The sequence below is a fragment of the Petaurus breviceps genome, unplaced genomic scaffold (assembly GCF_028583685.1).
Source record: "Petaurus breviceps papuanus isolate PSGF00001 unplaced genomic scaffold, PetGlider_PUasm1.0 90895, whole genome shotgun sequence".
Lineage (NCBI taxonomy): Eukaryota > Metazoa > Chordata > Mammalia > Diprotodontia > Petauridae > Petaurus > Petaurus breviceps.
The window spans coordinates 23088185-23110282 of record NW_027187372.1 but is presented as its reverse complement, the minus strand read 5'-3'; the positions used below and the strand labels follow the sequence as shown (position 1 = coordinate 23110282).

The 22098-nt window shown below is 37.9% G+C and overlaps 1 protein-coding gene and 1 long non-coding RNA gene across 3 annotated transcripts in view; one reads left to right on the top strand and one right to left on the bottom strand.

Annotated features, from left to right (window-relative positions):
• The window catches only part of LOC138151054 (uncharacterized), a 111092-nt gene that overhangs the window by 318 nt on the left and 88676 nt on the right, over positions 1 to 22098 (bottom strand). The gene's annotated exons all lie outside the window — the stretch shown is intronic.
• Positions 1 to 22098, top strand: part of ATP6V1G3 (ATPase H+ transporting V1 subunit G3) — a 195288-nt gene that overhangs the window by 104547 nt on the left and 68643 nt on the right. The window lies entirely within an intron of this gene.

Here is a 22098-nt window from a genome sequence, read left to right as displayed (position 1 = left end):
TTCTCACTGGCTTGACTATCATGACTACATTATTCTTACAAAAGAAGTTTGGTAAAGTGTTTTCTATTTCAATTGATCAAATTATAAACTTCCAACTAAAACAAAAAATAAATAAACTCACAGCAGATGGATTTACAAGCAAATTCCACCAAATATTTAAAGAATATTTACTTTGTATACTACAAAAAAATAAGCTCAATAACAGAAATAGAAAACACTTTACCAAACTTCTTTTGTAAGAAAAATGTGGTCCTGATAGTCAAGCCAGTGAGAGACAGATGAAACGAGGCATAGGCCAAAGTCACTAACATTTTTTTTTAATATTACATAAAATTTCCACAGACAAACACTATCAGAGATACAGAGTGTAATTTACTACGACCAAACTGGATGCGTACTAATTTTTTAAATTAATGGACACCATGTTCAGAACCTGTGTCCTATAGGAAGCCTATCCACCCAGTTGTCTGTGTTCCCGCCCACATACCTTGAAATTACTTTGCAGCTACTTTGTATGTTCTTTGTGATTCCTATGCTCATGTTCGCCACTAATACACTGCAAGTTCCTTGAGGGCAGGTACTATTTCATTTTTTATCTTTGTATCTCGGGGAACTAAAACAAGATTTGATATATAGTGGACACTTAAATGATTGCTAAATAAATGAATAGATTCAAGGCATTCCTAATATGGCACCACCCAAAATATTCAGCCTTATCCCAGCCACTCTCCCTTTTATATTCTTTGTTCCATTCAACCAGATCTAATCTCCACTGACCACTCTGTTACCCCTATCCTGCCATTACTCATGTTTTTCCCCATGTTTGAGACAAATGTTCTCCCTCCCTGGATCCATCTACTGAAGTGTTTCCTTTCCTCTAAAGCCTGGCTCCTCCATAAAAATCCCCACACCACCACCCCAAAACTTTCTCCTACCACTTTTGCCCAGATATCAACACTGCACTTGAGACCCTCTCTTATCAAGTTATTTGCACCTACCAGGGAAAGTAAGTGGTATAGTGGATAGAGCCCAAGACCTGGTGTTAGGAACATATTGGTTCAATTCCTGTCTCAGACATTTATGAGATGTGTAATACCAGGCAAGTCACTTAACCTCTCCTTGCCTTGGTTTCTTCATCTGTAAAATGGGGAGAGACAAAGCTCTTACCTGCCAGCGTTGTTGTGAGGATAAAATGAAATATTTGGAAAGTGTTTTGCAAGACTTAAAATGCTCCTTGTCTTCCCTCCTGCATCTTGTAAGCTCTTTGAATGTAGGGCCTGTGGTCTCTCTAGTATTGTCTTTTCCACACTTGGCTCATCAGCTTGCATATTTGCAGATGCTGCTTAAATATTAAATGACTTTACATCCTTCAAGGTCCCTGTTATATCTCTTTATCTCTATCACTTACTCTGTCCCATTGTGCTAACTTCCTCTCTCTGGTCCATGCCCCTCTGGATAAAAAGAAGCTGAAATTATATTACTTTGTGAAGAAGAAAAAAGAAAAATCAAGAAATTATCACTTCAAGAGAGAAGTATAATTTATGCAGATCAGAACTGCGGCAAGGTCAGCAGTCAATCCCAATGGAATATACAGGGAAGTACAACAAGATATTACTTTAATGTGACGTTTTTCATAAATGCACACATTTTTAATACCAGAAAACTCTGCTTTCCATGGACCCTGTACATATTTATTTTATGATGAGTCAAGCATTGAAGCAAACACTTAAAACCTGCCAAAGACAATCGCGTACCTACTCTTTTGAAAGTTAATATCATGTTCATACTTTCTTTGGGAAGAATACATGATGGGGGAGCAATTTTAAACATTTGTCTAAGTTTGATTTTTTAAAGCCTTGTCATAAAAATAATACAGATGCATACAAATTAAGCATAATTATATAAGCTGTGCACATGTCCATCTGGTTCTTCTAATAATTCTAAAACACCTTCAGTATCTCAAGTCACTTCCAACTCCAGTCCATCTTTTTTTCCCATTTTTCAAATGCTTTATTAACTTCTGATTTACATCATTCATTTCCACCAGATGTTGAGTTACAAATTTTCTCCCCGTTTTTCCCCTACCCACTGTCCCAAAATAGCAGTCCCACAGGATATCCCCTCCTCCAATCTGCTCTCTCCCATATCTTCTCCCATACCCCATTCGACTTTTCCAGTGGACTTCTATGCCCCAGTGCCTGTATATCTTATTTCCCAATTATATGCAAAATAGTATTAATAATAGTATATATATATATGTATATATATATAATTTTTTTAACATTTGATTTTAAAACTTTGAATTCCAAATTCATTCCCTTCCTCCCTTGTCACCCACCCTTACTGGGAAGATAAGCAATTCAGTATGGGTTGTACATGTGTAGCTAATTCAAAACATTAACATAGTAGATATATTGTAAAAGACTGACTATATTTCCCTCCCTCCTATCCCACCTCCCACTTGTTCTATTCTCTACTATGATCTCGTCCCTTTTCAAAAGTGGGTGCTTCCAACCTTCCTCCCCCCCAGCCTGCCCTCCCTTCCATCATCCCACCTCTCATCCCCTTTCCCCCAACTCTCCGGTAGGGTGAGATACCCTATTTAGTGTGTATTTCATTCCCTCCCCAAGCCAAATTCAATGAGAATATGGTCGACCCATTTCCTTTTGCCTTCCTATTCTTCCCCTCCATTGTAACCATCTTCTATATGAGATAGTTCTTTAGATGGAACTATTTGAGATAGTTCTTCTATATAATGCCTCTTCTATATGAGATAGTTTACCCCATTCCGTCTCATTCTATCTCCTCTCATTATATTCCTCTCACCTCTTAATTTCACCTTTTAAGTATCCTCCCTTCCTATTAAATTGGTCCTGTGCCCTCTACCTATGTATACCTGTAAACATATAAACACACATTCACATATGTATTCATATGCCCATATACTCTCATATATATATATATATATACACATATATATATATATATATTTCTCTTCAACTATTTTCATACTGAAAAAAGTTTCATCAGTTGCAATTATCATTTTTCCATGTAGGAATGTTCGTAGTTCAACTTTAATAAGTTCTTATGATTTCTTTTCTCTGTTTACATTCTCATGCTTCTCTTGCTTCTTGTATCTGAATGTAAAATTCAGCTCTCGTTTTTTCATCAAGAATGCTTGAAAGTCATCTATTCCACTGAATGACCATATTTTCCCCTGAAACATGATATTCAGTTTTGCTGGGTAGGTAACTCTTGGTTTTAATCCCAGCTCCTTTGCCCTCCAGAATATCATATTCCAAGCCCTTCAATCCCTCAGTGTAGAAGCTGCCAGACCCTGAGTTATCCTGATTGTGTTTCCACAATATTCAAATTGTTTCTTCCTGGATGCTTGTAATATTCTCTCCTTGATCTGGGAATTTAAGAACCTGGCTATAATATTCCTGGGAGATTTTTTTTTGGGGGGGGGGAATCTTTTTCAGGAGGTGATCTATGGATTGTTTCAACCTCTATTTTGCCTTCTGGTTCTAAAACATCAGGGCAGTTTGCCTTGAGAATTTCTTGGAGGATGATTTCTAGGTTCTTTCTTTGATCATGGCTTTTAGATAGTCCAATAATTTTTAAATTATCTCTTCTGGATCTATTTTCCAGGTCTGTGGTTTTTCCAATGAGATATTTCATGTTGCCTTCTATTCTTTCATTTGTTTGGATCTGTTTAATAGCATCTTGATTTCTCATAATGTCATTAGCTTCCATTTGCTTCAATCTAATTCTGAAGGAATGATTCTCCTCAGTGAGCTTTTGAGATTTTTTTTCCATCTGGAAAATTTGGCTTTTTAAAGCATTCTTCTCCTCATTGACTTTTTGAGCCTCTTTTACCATTTGAGTTAGTCTATTTTTTAAGGTATTATTTTCCTGAGTCAGGCTGTTGACTCTCATTTCATAATTTTCTTGCATCATTTTCTTTTCTCTTCCCAATTTTTCCTCCACTTCTTTCATCTGCTTCTTAAGGTCCTCTATGGCCTATAACCAGCTCATATTTTCCTTTGAAACTTTTGTTGCAGGAGTTCTGACTTCACTGTCTTCCTCCTGTTCCATGCTTTGATCATTTTTGTCCCCAAAATAGGAATCTAATGTTGGATTCTTCTGTTTGCTTTGCTTCCTTTGCCTGGTCATGTCACCCCTCAGTCACTTGACCCCTGGGCTTTTCGCCACAGTAGGACTCTGCCACCAGACAGGGGAGATTTCGTCCCAAATGCTGGGGTTTTCTCAGCTGCCAGAGGTATTAGTTGGGTGCCCTCTCTGAAGCCTCCACACACTCTGGCAAACTGGTCCAAGCAGGTTAAAGCAAGAGCTATTACCCCTCAGACTGATTGCTTGGTCCCCCTACACTCTGCAGACCAGGAGCTGAAGCTGCCACATGGTGGCAGCTGTGCCACAGTCCTCAGCGCCTTCTTGCCCTGGCGGCAAAAGCTGACACACTCCCAACTAATGGGACCTCTCACTTTGTCCTGAGCATTTATGTGTTTGTAATTCTGGACATGGCCACAGCTGCTGTTGATCTGGAGTCCCTCCAGCTGGTGGTTAGTCAGGCCTGCCCTGAGGCTAAAACCTCTGTCTCCCATGGAGCTGGGCTCAGCTCCCAGAGCGCTGAGCTAGCAGATTCCTGCCGGCCTGCCGGACTGTCCTCAGCAGGAGGTTAGCTTCTCTGTGTAATTTTGTGGGTTCTGTAGCTCCAAAGTTTGTTCAGAATCCCCTTTTACGTGGATTGGAGGTGGTGATAGCCGGAGCGGCACAGAGGTCCTGTTTCTACTCTACCATCTTGACTACACCCCTCCAGTCCATCTTTTGTTGTTGTTGTTTAGTTGTGTCAGATTCTACATGACTCCATTGGGTTTTCTTGGCAAAGATACTAGAGTGGTTGGTTATTTCCTTCTCCTATGTCCCCATTCTAAACATGAGTAACCGAGGCAAATAGGGTTAAGTGACTTGTCCAGGGCCATATAACTAGTAAGTGTCAGAGACCATATTTGAAGTCAGATCTTTCTGATTCGAGGCCTAGTGCTTTATCCACTGCACCACTTAACTGCCCCAGTTCATCCTTTACTTGACTAACTACAAAGGTGATTTTCCTAACTCAAAATTGTCACCATGTTACTCCCTACTATCCACACATGCTCAGTAAACACAAGTAGCCACTACCTCTAGAATCAAATATAAGTTCATCTGACTTTTAAAGTCCTTCTTAACCTTCCTGCATTTCTAATCTTCTTATATTGTACTTCCTTGTCAGTGTTCTCCTCATCCTTTGGACAAGACAATTTACCTTCCAACTTGATACCTTTCTGCTGGCTGTCCCCCATATCTGGAATGTTCTCTCAACTTCCTTTAAGTCCTAACTAAAATCCTACCTTCTGTAAGAAGTCTTTATCAGTTTTCTTCAATTTTCATACTTTCCTTCTCAGATTACCTTCAATTTATCCTGGATATGTCTTGTATATATTTAGCCAGTCCCATGTTAGGATATGAACTTTTTAAGGACAGAGATTCTATTTTATATTTGTTTTTCTATCCTCAGTAATTAGCACAGTGCCTTACACCTTGTAAGCACTTGATAAATGCTTGTTGACTGACTACATGACTGACCTCTGTAATTTTCTAGTAAAGTTTCCTGAGCCTACCTAATATACCTTAATAGTTTACAAGAAACCTGAAAAGTGTAACATTGCATTGTCAAGAAATGACTCTTTTGTTCACTAGACTTGGTTGTGGTGATGCAATTCTATTAACCTGGAAATGGTAAATTCTTTAAAAAAAATCCTCCTTACTAATGTGCTTATGGAAATGTTATTAATGTCAAGAGAAGAGTAGCTATGAATCACTAGTTAACCCCATCTTGCCTGGTAGGGAGGGAGTAGAGTAACCTTCTAAGAATTGAGGGGGGGAGGAGTAAATGTTCACATGTAAGAAGGTAGTTCCCAGGTCTAACAAATGAACTGATAAGTAGGTGCCCATTCTAGGAAAGTGATAGAAGGAGAGAGAAATCTAATCTGTGTTTCATACGGTATTTAACAGGAAAAGTCAACTTATAAATCACAATGATTCATAGTTAGTACAAGAAGGAATTTAGTAATTCGTTCATCCTGCTGGCAAACAACATGTACATTTGTGTGACAAAAAGGAATCTGAATGAAAGATAAACACAGCCTACTGTGTTTCCTGGACCTACAACCCAAGAGGTCAGCCTCTACATCTTGGAGAAGTTGTTGTCTGGGGAAAATCTATGGTACAGATGAGCATTCCCTAAATGCCATGGAGTCCATTTTCCCAAGGTGGATACAGACAGCACAAAGGAGTTGTCCTCTTCAAAACTCAGGCCCATTATAGATGATATTTTTGGTGAAGATTTCAGATGTGTCAGGGCCAGACAATTGGGTCACAGAATAAGAAGAATCTGGTAGCACAATATAAGCAACAGATGGAGAACAAGTACAGGGAACACAGAGGTTTTGCACTAACCATAATAAAGTACAAAAACTCATGGGGTAGGGGCGGCTAGGTGGCACAGTGAATAGAGCACAGTGAATAGAGCACCTCCTGGAGTCAGGAGGACCTGAGTTCAAATCTGACCTCAGACACTTAACACAAAAACTAGCTGTGTGACCTTGGGCAGGTCACTTAACCCCAACTGCCCTCCAAAAAGCAAAAAAAAAAAAAAAACTCATGGGGTTTTGTTACTGGGATTACAATTGAAAGAAAGCAGTGGAATGGGAAAGATCTGAGCAGCAGCTACATTTCCATCTTTTTAACATCCCTAAGGTATTGGGAAAAATAGAATCAAAATCAAGGTATAAAACAAGAGCTATAGTGTCAAAATACAGATGCTACTAGTGTGAAATCAAGAATGAAAATATAGCAAGAAGCCAAAAATCTCGAGGTGATTTAAAGAGATATGTAAGAAAAAAGACAGACCAGAACCTGGGAAATGAAACAAACACTTGGAAACTGATGTTCAGGCTTTTTAATTCTTCTATGTTTTATGTCATGCTTCTGTTTCATTGTTTATTATTTTGTGATAAGCGCTCAAATGATTCTGATACATATGAGATGATTTGGCTTTGACCAGAGTCCATCAGTTTTCCTGAGTTGGGTTTTTGAAAAAGTCCACAAAACAAAATGTGAGAAGCGGGGAGAAGGGGAGTAAAGAATTTAAAAATCACTCAAGTGAAAAAAAAAGTCTTGTGCTAAAAATCTCTCCTCTGCCTCTCTATGTCTCTCTCTTCCTCCTTAAATCTTTTCCTCTCATCTTCTTTTTCTCTCTTCCTCTTCCTGTCTTTGTCTCTGTCTGCCTCTTCTGTTTCTTTCTCTGTCTTTATCTCTCTCTGTGTCTTTCTCTAAAAATATAGTAAAGCCAATTCTTTATTTTCCCACTAACCCACAAATTTACCTTCATGACCTACAAACCAAGTGAAGTATTTCAAACAGATTCATTATACTGAATTTCCTAAGATTATATTAACTTTGAGTGACTGTCATTTTGACTTTTATAAATACCTAAATTAACTAAAAAAGAACATATTCAGGAAGATACTATCTGCATCCAAAAAAAGAACTGATAAATAGAAGTATGTATAAAGTGATTTTCCACATACATACATACATATTTGAGTCTAATGATAGTCATCTCTAGGATGGGGAGAGCAAAAAAAAAAAAAGAAATTTACACAATAAATTTATTATTTGCTTAAAAGGAATAGCCAGTTCATAATAGATTTGCAGCTTTATGCAAAATTATATTTTATCTGCTATGTTATGGAAATGCTTATTTCATTTCATAAATTTAAAATAAAACTATTAAATTTCTAAAAGATTATATGAATATATATATACTACAAAGGTGGGGCATGGGAAGAAGCTTAGAAAAGAAATCATATATTACTTCATAAGGTTTAATTTCTCAGAGGAAATAGGTTCAAGAAACAATTCTTCTGTTTCATTCTCCTACAAGAAATATGGAAATAATCTTTAATAATCTCACTTAACCTATTTTCAATAAAAATATCAACTGGTAATATAGCACAGGGACTTTGTGTGCAATAACTATCTTTATCACTCTGTCCCTTTATATTACTTTGTATTTTCTTTATTTTTGGAGGGCAATTAGAGTTAAGTGACTTGCCCAAGGTTACATGGCTAGTAAGTGTGTCAAGTGTCTGAGGACGGATTTGAATTCAGGTTCTTCTGACTCCAGAGCTGGCACTCTATTCACTAGGCCACCTAGCCGCCCCTACTTTGTATTTTCTTTGTGAATACATTATCTGCAGGTGAATGTATGCTCCTTGTGGGCAGAGGCTGTTTACTATTGCCTTTGTATCTCAAGGGCCTGGAAGAGTGCCTTGTAAGCACTTAATAAATGATTAGTGAATGGAATGACATGATTGTTAGAAATGAGGGCAATCATTGGGGTTTCCTGTTATGCTTGGTTGGAGATGTATCACTAAACAGCCCAGCATCCCAAAGAGATGGCACCCAGGCTTACCTGATTTGCTTTGATTGGATTGACCAGTGAATGATAAAAATTAGACATCTATGTAGGCACAACAATGAATTAGCAGCAGTGTCTTCAGCCCACCCTCCCCACCCAACTTTCTAGTGGGTTCTGTTGGTGGCTATGGACAAAGCTAGAGATTCTTGGCAAACTTTAATGGTTCTGGCCATAAGAAGAGTTGATATTTTAGACTATGAAATTCTGGATTCAATCACAAATGGGTCATTAAAAACCAACTTTATAAAAAAGAAAAAAAAAACTGTTGACTGAGTTTTGCCAGCGCATGTACAAGGCCTGGGCCTCAGCAGTCCTCTATAATCAATCCTGTAAACTGCCCGTCGTTAAATTGTTTTTCCCGTGGTAAGCAAACAAAGATACATTGAAGTCATGCAGGTAAAAACCTCGGCTCCCAGTTTGCTCCCCAGACTTTATGGAGCCAAATTGCATGCTGCCAATCAATACAGAGTCCCATAGTTGTTTTTAAATGTCTTGCCACAGGAATTGGCATTGGGCCACCATAGCTGGGTGGTGAGGGGGAAGGGAGCACCAGGAGGGAGGCACATGTGATTTCCTCCCCTGGGTCTGTTTATTTGTATATTTTGCTACACAATCTATGTTATAAAGAAAGCTATAAATCTAGGGCCTGAATGTCAAAGAAAATCAGGGAATGAAGTGGTAGTAGATGGAATCTGGTTTAGAAAAAAAAAATAAAATCCCTCCTTATCCCTGGAGCTTTTTCTTTTCCAATCAGACCTTAAAGGAAATAACTTCTTGGTACTTTGCATGCTGTATGTAGTTCAATTTCTACTAATTTTATTTGGCATCTATCAACCCTTGCCGTCTTGTAGTCTTAGTACTATCCTGGTTCCATTAAAGATTTGTCTTTTTTTTTTTTAATTTCAAGACACTGGGCGAGGGGAGGAGGGAGACACCCAGAACACTTAAATATCAGAGGAAACCTTGGGTGACTAAGGATGGCCCTGCTATTCTAGGTGTTCAGATACTGACATGTTCATTTTCTAGCATAAGAATTCCCTTCTGTTTTCAGATAAGTATGGTCTGAGCAGATAAGTCAAAACTAGCTGAGTGGACTTGTTTGGCAAAATTGTCCTTTCATTATTGTGAATGAGAATGAAAAGCAGAAAGTGTCTGGAATCATTGAGAGACAGTCACATAAAACTTTTCTGAAGTCAAAATTTGAGAATTCATATTAGTGTCATATGAAATAGATTTCCTGGCTCATTTGGTTGTCTAAAATGGAAATGCTCCCTATAACATAATTTTAAGGTACTCACTATTTCATATATATTTTTATTAATGCAATGTTGAAACACTATTAAGATTGCATTCTGAGAAGTTCAGCACGTGCATATAGAGGTCATATTCTAGAAAATTATTTTCTTCCCAAAATTACCCTTTCTCATGCCAGTTATATATAACCATTTTAACATCATCTTATTCAGGGAACATTATATACAGAAATTAATTAGCCAAAATCCTATGTAGAGTCATAACTAGCAAGAAGCAATGAGAACATTGTCCTTGAGCATTGATATTTAGCGATTGTCTTGTGTCTGGCCAGATTGCTATCTTTCTGATGGTAAATTGAGCCAAATTTTGTCTCAACTCCTACCCAGTTCTTAGTCGTGGAATGGATGGGACCTGAAACAAACTGAAACCTGGAAAAGATCAAAATTTAGAAAGGCTAATGTCACATACTGCATCCTGGGCCATTGCCAATCATTTTGGCCTTTGTCTTGCCACTGGACTTCAATGACTGGAGGAGAGAGTGAGACTGATTGGCCCAGCTCTGCCCCACTCATATCCAATTGCAAGTCAAGACATCACCTTCATGATGTCATTGGTCCTCTTTGAGAATGAAGGTTGAAAAATAACAATAAGGCACATATTTACACAATTTCTTTGCTGTTGTAGAAATCATGATAGCTGTCTCTGATTCAACTGAATTTTGTCTTAATTTCTTGTATTATTTTCACATTACAAATCACATAGTGATTCTGAGAGCAGGTTTCCTTCTACTTACTTGGGAATAAAAAAAAAATTGAGGGACGGCAAGGAGGTGCAGTGAATAGAGCACTGGCCATGGAGTCAGGAGGACCTGAGTTCAAATCCAGTCTCAGACATTTAATACTTACTAGCTGTGTGACCTCGGACAAGTCACTTAACCACAATTGCCTTGCCTCACCCCCTCCAAAAAGACAAAAAAAAAAAGCAAAAAAAATTGATTTATGGCTCTGATTCCTTTATTATGGAATCTTAGATTTTCAGAGCTAGGAGGCACCTTAGAAACCATATAGTCCCACCCATTACAAAACAAGAATATACTCTAAAATAGAAAATGTGTTTATCCAACTTCTTGAAAAACTCAAGTGAAGGGGAAACGTCTTGAAGCAGCCTATTCTACTATTCAGATAGCTCTTGTTGACGGAAAATTTCCTGACATCAAGCCAAAAGTTCCTACTTGACAACTTTCTGCATCACCCCTAATTTATCCCTCTTGTCAACAACAATGACTAGAAAGATGTTTAAAATATTTGCTAAGTGTCGAGCACTGTGCACAATAAGCACAAATTCCAACCGGAAGAAAGACAGTGACTGCCCTCAATGAATTTACATTCAATTGGGGGCAAGGTGGGGGGTGAATAATATATAAATGGAAGCTGAAAAGCTAAGGGGAAGGAGGGTCAGAGAGACAAGATGCCAAGCAGAGCATTGTAGAGAAAGTCTAAAAAGTTAAGAATTGAGCCTGGAGAGAACAGAAGCCACAGCTGGAATGGACATTCTCCTTAAAATGAAGGTTCTTGGAGGAAGCAGCCGATCAGTGAAAAAAACTGCAAGAATGCAGTGTACTGTCAGTGGGAGAAGTCCAGGGATACAGTGAACTTTCAGGGTGAGGAAGCTTCGGTTGCATGGCACAGAGAGCTCCAAGAATGGAGCATGAAGAGCGATGTCAACAAGAAATCTCACAAACTGAAAGAAAAGAAGAAAAAAACTTTACTGGCAATGGAAAAATACAGTAACTAGAGGTGCCAGAATTAGCTACTTCTTTCCTTAACCTTCTGGGCAGGTATGAAATTCCAGACTCTCTTATGTCTCCTGATACTTCATATTATGCTCAATACATGTACAGTAACTAGGATAGGGCAATAGGCAATCTGCCCCAGGGCATAGATTAGATAAAGGATTCTGAAGAATTTGCAGTCCTTCAGTAGCATAGAAACAGCAATAATAATATCATTAATGATAATAATAGCTTTTAGAAAGCTCTTTAAGATTTACAAAATATTTTACATATATTATTTCATTTGATGCTTACAAATTAGATCCTATGAGACTTGTTATTCAGTTGTTTTTCAGTCATGTCCAATTCTGTGTGATCCCATTTCGGTTTTCTTGGCAAAGATACTGGAGTGGTTTGCCATTTCCTTCTCCAGCTCATTTTACATATGAGGAAACTGAGGTAAACAGGGTGAAGTGACTTGCCTAGGGTTACACAGCTTGTAAGTGCCTGAAGCCAGATTTGAGCTTGGGAAGATGAGTCTTCCACACCCCAGGCCCAGTACTCTATCCATTGAGCCACCTTCCTGCCCAACCCTGTGAGAAAGGTGCTAGTATTATCCCCACTTTACAATAATAGTAAAAATAGTAATAATAACAACAACAATAATAGCTAACATTTGTAGAGTGCTTTGAGATATGCAAAATGCTTTACAAATATTTTATTTCATCTTCATAACAACTTTAGGATTTAGGTACTATTATTATCCCCATTTTACAGATGTGGACACTGAGGTAGTAAGGTTAATTGACTTGCCTGGGTAATAAATGTCTCAGACCAAATTTGAACTCAAATATTCATGACTCTAAGTCCAGTATTTAATTTGCTGTGCTGCCTACTGCCTCCAAAATTGAATATCTAGATAACAATGAAAATTAAAATTGGAAGCTACTAGAATGCAGAGTCTCTATCACAGTAAATGCTTACCTGACTACTTAGTCCTGCTGAACTGGGGCTATCTCCAGCACAATGCCCAGGTCTCTGCCCTACCTCACTCCATTTCATTTGCTTTAAAAAGTTAATTTGAGGGCACTTTGCTGCAGTTCTGGAGCAAAAAAAAAAGTGCTAGTTAGGGTTCTGTAATAGTGATTAAACTTGATTGATTGATTTCATTTCCTTACTTATCAACTTTCATTTCCTAACTTAACAGCTGTTATTGTGCTGTGATTATTAATGTGCCAAGACAACAGGGAATGAGAGGGCAATGAAGTATAAGATTGCTGTGTGTATCCTCTAACACTAGGAACATTGCAAGTGGTTTCTTGTACAGAAAAAGTAAAGATTCTTTAAAAGTATCAAATCCCATCTTTCAACAAATAAAAACAGACAATTCATCAACATGTATTTACCTAATGTCTAAATTAAATGTCACCCAGATACTCCTCTGGAAGGTTATAAATTTTCTAGAGAAACATTTTTTCAAATCCAAGACATTAGGGAATCCCTAAGGTCAAGTTCACTTAGAATTAGTAATCATATTATACTCATAGTAAAACATTAGTATTCTCCCAAATGAATTTTGTTATTACTTTTTTTCCAACTCACTAAAATATTTTTTGGTAATTTAACTAGAATGGCATAAATCAGTCTAGATAAAAGTCATTTTTATTATGTTGGCCTTGCCCATTCATGAACAATTACTATTTCTCCATTTATTTAAATCTTATTTTATTTGCATGAAAAAAAAATTTTTTTCTACAATTTTGTTCATATAGCTCCAGGATTTGTTTTGACAGTTATACTCCCAAGTATTTTATACTATCTAGAGTTATTTTAAATGGGGTATCTCTTACTATCTCTTCTTGTAGGATTTTATTCATGATATATAGGAATGCTGATGATTTATGTGGATTTACTTTATAAACTACTACTTTGCTCAAGTCATAAATTGTTTCAACTAACTTTTTAATTGAATCTTTGGAATTTTCTAAATAAATTATCATATTGTCTACAAAAAAAAGATAGTTTTATTATGTCATTTCCTATTCTAATTACTTGTATTTCTTATTCTTCTCTTATTGCTATTGCTAAGATGTCTAATTCAATATTGATCCTGGTTTGTTATCCTGTTAAGTAAAACTCAAGGACTTATGAGTTTATCCATATGGGTGCTCTCTGCTAACATAGACCAAAATCTTTCTTAATGTTTTGGAATGAATTGGGTTTTTTTCTTTTCTTTAATTGTTATTTTAATTTATGGAGTAAACAAGCACTTCCATAACATAGTACAGTAAAAAAAAAAAAAAAAAAAAGACAGTTGTACATGAAACTGCAAATCTATACACAACTTGCTCTTCCTTAAATATATAATAAATGAATTGTTGTGGGAAAATAAATAAATAAATACCTAGTGTCCAATTGCCTTTGATTTCTTCAAATAACAGACCTATGACAATAGTTCCACATTTGAAAACTTTTCATCCTGGTAGAACCTAACAGGATTCACACTTTACTACCATGACTATTTTAGAAGTCAGGTTGATCTTGATAACCTGGTTGAGGATGACTTCCTCTTCCTGATTTCCCTGGCTTACTTCAAGTCTCAACTAAATTAGCCCACTATAAGACTCCTTTCTCAGTCTCTTTTCTTTAATGTTAGCACCTTTCTCCAAAGATGATCTCTATTTGTCCTATACACATCTTGTTTGTGCATAATTGTTCATATGTTGCCTGCTCCCTTAGATTCTGAGACTCTTGAAAGTGGGGACCTTCCTTGGCCTTTCTTTGTAACCCCAGCATTTGGCAGGATGCCTGCCACCTATTAAGTTCTTAATAGATGCTTGTTTATAATTCCAACTCATATGACCAATGAGGAATTTTTTTTTTTTGCTTTATCTTAACAGGACTTTGCTTTAAAAAAAAATTAAACACATCGATGTAAAAAGAGATTTGGGAAAAGTGACTCATTTTTCGTTCTTCATTATTGAGATAATTAGTCAAGTTAAAGTACATGTCCACCCTGGTAAAGTACAGTTATTGGGGGTGGCCAGGTAGCACAGTGAGTAAGAACACTGGCTCCAGTGTCGGGACGACATGTGGATTGAATCCGGGCTCAGACACTTATTACCCACCCAGAAACACCTGGCTGTATAACCTCGAGCAAGTTACTTAACCCCAGTTCTAAGGGGTGGCCAGGTGGCTCAGCAAGTAAGAGCACTGGCTCCAGTGTTGGGATGACCTGGGGATCAAATCCGGGCTCAGATACTTAGCACCACACCCAGAAATAACTGGCCATGTAACCTTGAGCAAGTTACCTAACCCCGATTGCTTAAAAAAAAAAAAAAAAGTACAGTTATTGAAAGGATCCTCCTTGAAAGTATATAAGAGTGCTTTCTTCCACTTCCTCTTATAATAGCCAGTGGTCATAGTTCTTTTTTTTTTTTTTTTTTTACTTTCTGAGTTATTCGTGAATGCTAGAATTTTATTTCTGGAGTATCTGGCTGTGCCAGCATATACAGCTCCTATCCCACTCCTTTTTCTCTTTCCCCTTTCTCTCACCTAATGCTGTGGTGGGTCCAAGAGTTCAAGAAGTCACATTCCTCATCCTGAGGGGGCTCACATTTCATGAAAAGCAAAACCAACCCAATTATATGCAAAATTCTAGCTTAAAAGGACCTAGAGTTTATTCCTGGCTATGGTGTTAGCTTGATGACCTTGGGTCAGCCAATTCCTTTTTCTCTGCCAGAGGAAACGGATGGTGCAATGAACAGAACACTAGACCTAGAATCAGGAAGACCTAAGTTCAAATCCATCCTCGGATATCAACTATCTGGGTGACCTTGGACAAGTAAGTCACTTAACCTTTGTTTGCCTCAGTTTCCTTAACTGTAAAATAACAGCTACCTCCCAATGTGGTTGTGAGTTTAAAATGAAATAATATTTATTAAAATCATGTAATATACTGCCTGACACAAAGAAGGCACTATACAAACGTTTGTTCCCATCTCCAGACCCCAGTTCCATATCTTCCTAAGAAACTGACAGCCCAAAATGGAATGGGCAGTCTTTGTAGGTGGTGGTTCACTTCTTTGAAGGCCTTAAAACAAAGGTTTGCTGACTTGTTGGCTATGTTGTACCAGGGCTCCTCATTCAGGCCAAATGTTTGTTAAGATCCCTTCCAACTCAGAAATTCTGTGATCTGTCCTTTATTAGGCATACAAAAGACCTTCTCAACCAAAGAAAAGTAAAGTTTATTAAAGGTTTGCTTGTATTGGACACAGAGTAAGCCTGTGCTAGGTCATTCTATGGTGCTCTCACAGACAGGGAGACAAGATGGGGTCTTATATACAGAAGGCTGTGGGAGGAATCTAGGGGTGATCTAAAGGAGGAGTTTGGGGAGGGTCTTCAGGAGTCAGATGAGATCAATGAGTGATTAAGGGTGGGAAGTTGCTGGAGGCTACCTGGAGACTATAGACAATGGTGGACTAGGCCAGTTCAAGGGTGGATTGATATTTTGATAGGCTCAAGGGTGGGAAGTCTAGTAACAGAGGTTTGGTCCCAGCCACAATGAGCCACAAGAGGCTTATGGCCTCATGCAAATGCCTCATCAAATGGAATTTAATCAGAGTTCAAGGGGGGTTCCCAGAGCCTGTGCCTCAAGGACTCAAGGAGAGATCAAGGGGGCTACCAGAGCCCATACCTCATCAGCATCTCACCAGAGTATTGGTCAATGAGTGACGATTCATTTTTTTTTAAGCCAGAGCAAGTCATGTAGACTGCCTACTTAGGCAAAGAGGTATTTCAATTTGTGTAAATGGAAGAAAGTCCTAGATTCATGAAGAATTAATAATTTGCTATAGTGTTAGGAATCTCAGGGTACAAACCCTCTGCATATGATTTGGTCAGTTTCATCAGTTTCCTTCCCGTTTTGCCTCCCTCTACCCTGAACATCAGCTGTTTCCTTTTTCAGCCACAAACTTTTCTGGGTCAATGTCCTAGCAAGAGTTAGTTCAGTCGATTTCTAAGACCAAATTATTTTCTTTAGATCCCTTTTGGCTTCTAAAGGGATAGGTCATCTTCTGCCTGACTCATAGGATCATAAGATCATGGATTTAGAGTTCAAAGGGACCTCAGGGGCCATGGAGTAGAGACCCCTCCTTTTACAGATGAAGGAACTGAAGCCTAGAATAAGCTCAGGGTCTTATAGCTACTAAGTTTCTGAGGCAGGTTTTGAACACAAATCTTCCTGACTCCAACTCTAGCCCTCTAACTACTATTCTGTACTGCCTCAAACTAGTAAGTAACGCATGTTCCGGATCTGAACTTAGCACTCGAGAACCTTCCTGACTCCAGGTCTAGCATCCTTTCCACTAGACCATGCTGCCTTTAGGGTGCCCAGTTTGCTTCCACATCAAAACTGCTCCTTTTAGAGATCTCTCAACTCCAGTTCTCAACATCCTCTTGACTTTGCCCATAGAAATTCCCTGAACTAGCTTCTCTTCTGCTCTGAGCTCAGAACAACCCTCTATCTCGAACTCTGACCAGCTTCCAATTTCATTCATTCTGATTTTCCTCAATTATTCTATTCATTTCTCCTCTTAAAAGCTTTAAGCCCTATTTATAGCATTATACACTAAGTCAGCTGGGGTAAGGGGGAGAAGTATGCACAATATGCTTTCAAGTTTAACTTGCATCATTGATATTTTCTCCATCACTCTCTAGACAATCAAAAAATAAATCGAGGCCTTCTTTGTAGCATTTGCCAATTCGAAGGTGTAAACGCTCATACTGAAAACTTAGCAGTTGCTCTCCAAAGAAACTAGCCCCAGGACAGCCCTATTCAGCTCAAGTTTACTCTAACAGCAAATGACCTTCAGACCTCATTCTCATCTCCCCAGCACCACAACCCTGGACTCAGTCCTTGTGTTGCTTGGCTTCAATAGGTATATTTTGCCTTATCTTTCCAAGAACCAGACCTCTATATCACACTCTAGCCAACTCCACATCATTCACCTCTCCTTCCTCCACTCTTTCAAGCAACCCTTTATATGTTGTTTTTCCCTGTTGGAATGTAAGCTTCTTGAGGGCAGACTATCTTGTGTGCTAGGTGGTACAGTGGATAGCTCACTGAGCCTGAAGTCAGGGAGGCCTGGATTCAAATCCTGTCTTTAGTACTATTTGCTGTGTGATTGTAGGCAAGTCACTTACCTTCTTTTTGCCTCAATTTCTTCAATTGTAAAATGGGCATGATATAAGTATCTGCCACAGGATTTGTGTGAGGATTAAATAAAATAGTATTTGTAAATATCTTAGCACAATGCCTAGCACATCATAGTACTTAATAAACGCGCTCTCTCTCTCTTACACACACACAATCTATCCATCCATCCATCTATCTATCTATCTACCTACCCTACCTACCTACCTATCACAGATCCCTTTGAGTATTGAAAAATATCAGAGTACAAAGTATCCCAAATCCTTTGCTCCTCCTTCTCTTCCTTTCAACCCTAGAAGGAAGAAGGGAATAAAATGTAAGTTTTTCTAAAAAAGGGGTCTCATTTCCAAGATAAATAAGGACTTGATTTAAATTTATAAAAAAAAAAAAAAAGAACCATTCCCCAGGTGATAAATCACTGGGGAAAGGATACAAATAGACATTTTTCAGAGGAAGACATCCAATCAAAAGCCAAATGAAAAAGTGATCCAAATCACTAATAATTAGAAAATGCAAATTAATGTTATTCTGAGGTTACATCTCATAGCCATCAGATGGGTAAATATGTCCAAAAAAGTAAATAGGCATGTTAAAGGTGTCAAACTAGTAAATAGCCTCAATACTACAGATCTGTTTCTGCTTGGTTTTGACACCACTGTATCAATAGATTATTAGTGGAGCTGTGAATTGGTACAGACATTCAGGAAAATTAAATAGAATTTTGCTCCCCCAAGTCACTAAATTATGCATATTCTTTGACCTAGTAACATCACTGCTAGGACTATGCCCCCCAAAAAAGAACAAAGAAAGGGGGAAAAGAGCTATATGTACAAAAAAATAAAGCTGTCCTTTTGTGGTGATAAAGAACTGGAAAGTGGAGGTTAGCCTATCAACTGGGGAATGGCTTAACAAATTATGACTTATGAATATGATCGAATATTATTGTGCTGCAAGAAATGAGAAAAGGAATGGACATAGAGAAATCTGTGAAGACTTGTATGAACTGAGTGAAAAATAAAGTGAGCAGGACCAGAGGAACATTTTTTCATAACATTATAGAGATAAACAACTTCGAAAGTTTTAAGAACTATTATCAATGCAATGGTCAACCATGATTCCAGACGTCTCATAATTTATGCTATACTCCTTCTTGAAAGAGAGGTAACAGGTTCAAGGCAACAGGTTTCAGAATGAAACATGCATTTTTGGACATAGATCATGTTTTGCTTTACTATTCAGAGATAAAGCAAATATTTGCTAATTGAAAAATTACACAAAATAGCGGGGGGGGGAGGAAACGGGACATTAGGGAATCTCTTATTGATAATCATGCTGCTCAGGAAAATCCTGTTCCCTTAATTGAATGCCAGATCATCAGACCCTCAAACCTAGGTCTATTTTGAAGCAGTAACCCCAAGGCTTGCATGATCTCATGAAATCCCTTTTGCTGACTAAATTTTGAGATCAAATTGTTTAGGAAGCCTCCACTTCTGACTCCTATACCTTGGAAGCTGTGGTTTCAAAATGTCATTGTAGAAATTATGTGGGAAAGCATACATCTGCACCTTCCATGTGGCTCATCAAAGTTACAATTAATATCTTCTACAGTATAGAGTTCTTTCTAGAAGATAGGCAGAAAAGAAGAGGCAAAAAAGGGAGGGGGGGATTGCATCCTCACATATGATTCCTTTTTATAGACTAGCAAAAAGATGTAGATTCTCTGACAGGAGTCTGTTTTCCCAATAGTCTCAGGCAATCAATTCATGTTGAAAGCAGTCTCATTCCATGAAATTTCATCAGATGTTTTTAATTCTCTCAAAAGATGGCAATTGGACATGTCTATACCTTCCATGGAGAGGTACAATCTGAAGTCCCACGTAAAAACCTCCCTCTTGTTAAACTCATTAAATTAATCACGCAACTCCCTTGATCAACCTGCCACATTGGGGAAAAAATCTATTTGGATCAAAATCATCTGTAATCACCCTATTTACCAATCAATAACATTACTTTCCTTCCCTATTTACCATTTCCTGAAGATCCCCAGCCTTCCCTCTCAGCTAAATTTGTTCTCTGGACTTCATATTCTTCCCAAATATGAATATATATGCCTTCCCCCAAACTGATAAAATTCCTTCCAGATGCCTATCACCTCTAATTCTCCCTTTATGGCGTCTTTTTCATTGGAATGTAACCTCTTGAAAAATAAGATCTGTCTTGTTTGATTGAATTCTTATTCCCAGGGCTTTGCACAATATGTTTAGCACATGAGCACTTAATGAATGCCCTATCTATCCATCTCTATCACCATTTCTCCTCTTTTTACTGCTCCCAACTTCTTCATACTAGGACAACAGCAATATCTGACCAAAGGAAAACCTCTCAGAATATTCCCATCAACAGAGCTAGGTGACACAATGGATAGAGTGTTATATTTAGAGTCAGAAAGACATTAAGTTCAAATACTGCTTCAGACTTACTTGCTGTGTGACTTTGGACAAGTCACTTGCTTTTCTGTCTGCCTTGATTTCCTCATCAGTAGAATAGGGGTAAAAACAGTATCTAACTCTCAGAATTGTTGTGAGGCTCAAACAAGATCATAAACTAAAGCATTTTTCCAATCTTAAGCTGCTATATAAATGACAGATATTGTGTTATTATTAACAAACAGAAGGAATTGAAAGGAGAAATGGCATAGGTTATATTGCCCTTGGGAGTGATACTTTCCCTGGGACTACTTGATACAAGGTCCTGGGCTTTCTCCACAGTAATGGACATGACATACTTTGGGCCTGTTCTTTTTTTTATGAGAGAGACATTGAATAGAAATGAAAAATGAAAGTGGTAGAAAGAAAAAGAAAACCATGTCACCATTTACCTTGAGGCTGTGAATCATGTCGTATTGTGGAAAAGTAACTGACAGAGAAAACTTGATCTGCTGAGTTTGTTTCTACATTATTATGCAGTTTCATTTGCTAATTATCACACTCTATAATGACAAAACCAAACTATGTGGACCTGTAAATCAGTCCGGAATAACAGCCAACCAACTATAGTAGTCTTGGGGATGGATCTTTGGGCATAGTATGTCTCTTCAGTTGAAGTCTGTGTACTCCTGGAAGATGTCTCCTTCTTCTGTTCTTGGCCAGGAAAATATAGAAAGGATATTACATATTTTTTTCTGCTTTGGTTGGGATTATGCCCTTCAAACAAAGCCTGAGTAAGTCCAGAGTGAGAGGCAGCTGGAACTGTAGGAAATGCATGGAGGGTGGGCTAGAGAGGTGGCAGAGGATGATGTGCGGCAGTGGTGTGAAACTTAAAGAGAGATTCCTACAAGCCACATGTTGACTTAGAAAACCACAAATTAACATAATCTATATCATATTATATTTTATTTACTTTGTTAGGTATTTCTCAATTACATTTTTTATTGGGTCCCCTCTAAACTGAGGAATATTTATTGCAACCCAGTTTGACACCTCTGCAATGGGACAAAGGCAAGGTCTACCAGGGCAGTTAAGATCTTCTTCTACTACAGAAAAACAGAACAATCACCAGAATAGGAAATAAGTCAAATTTTTATTGAATTTTACCCCCAGCTGACAATCAAGGCTTCTTAGGGACTCCAGGCCCAGAATTTGACCCACTGTATTACTGAACTATCTCACAAAGACATAGCCATTCATCTTATGATGAAGCAACACTGACATTCCTCAGACAAACTCCCTTCTAGGAAGAATGGAATACCATATGATCAGTGTTAACATTTTATTCTCAATGATGCCTAGAGTTTATCTCTATTCCCCATATATATTTGGGAATCCTCAGTTATTTTTCAGGTAAAATAAACTTTTCCTTTTTGCAATCTCCTTAAAGGTCTAACACTGATCTTTTTATCTTCATGTGTTATTCCACTGTCCACATCCTTAATACATGTCCTAAGTCATGGAGACAAAAATTGTAAGCACCATGAGCATGTGACCAGTGCTATCTATGGGATGGTTTTTGTATGTTCTCCTATAACGCCCCATTCCTGTTTAGATATTCTGGTGTTCTGCATCTGAGTTCATGTTTATACAATCATCTTTCTGTATAACATAGGATAATATTTTTTCCCTAACAAGTCCCACTCGAACCTCCCATGTATACCAAGTATAGTTTTCCTATTTCTGCTCTGCTAAAGGAAGGGGGAGAATTGTTCTTAATCATGAAAATCTAATTCCATCCTTGCTTAATATTCATCACCTGGTGGTCTTGGAAGGCCCTGGGTGGTCTCCTTTCCCCTATGGCATGTGTTAAATCATTTTTTAGAAA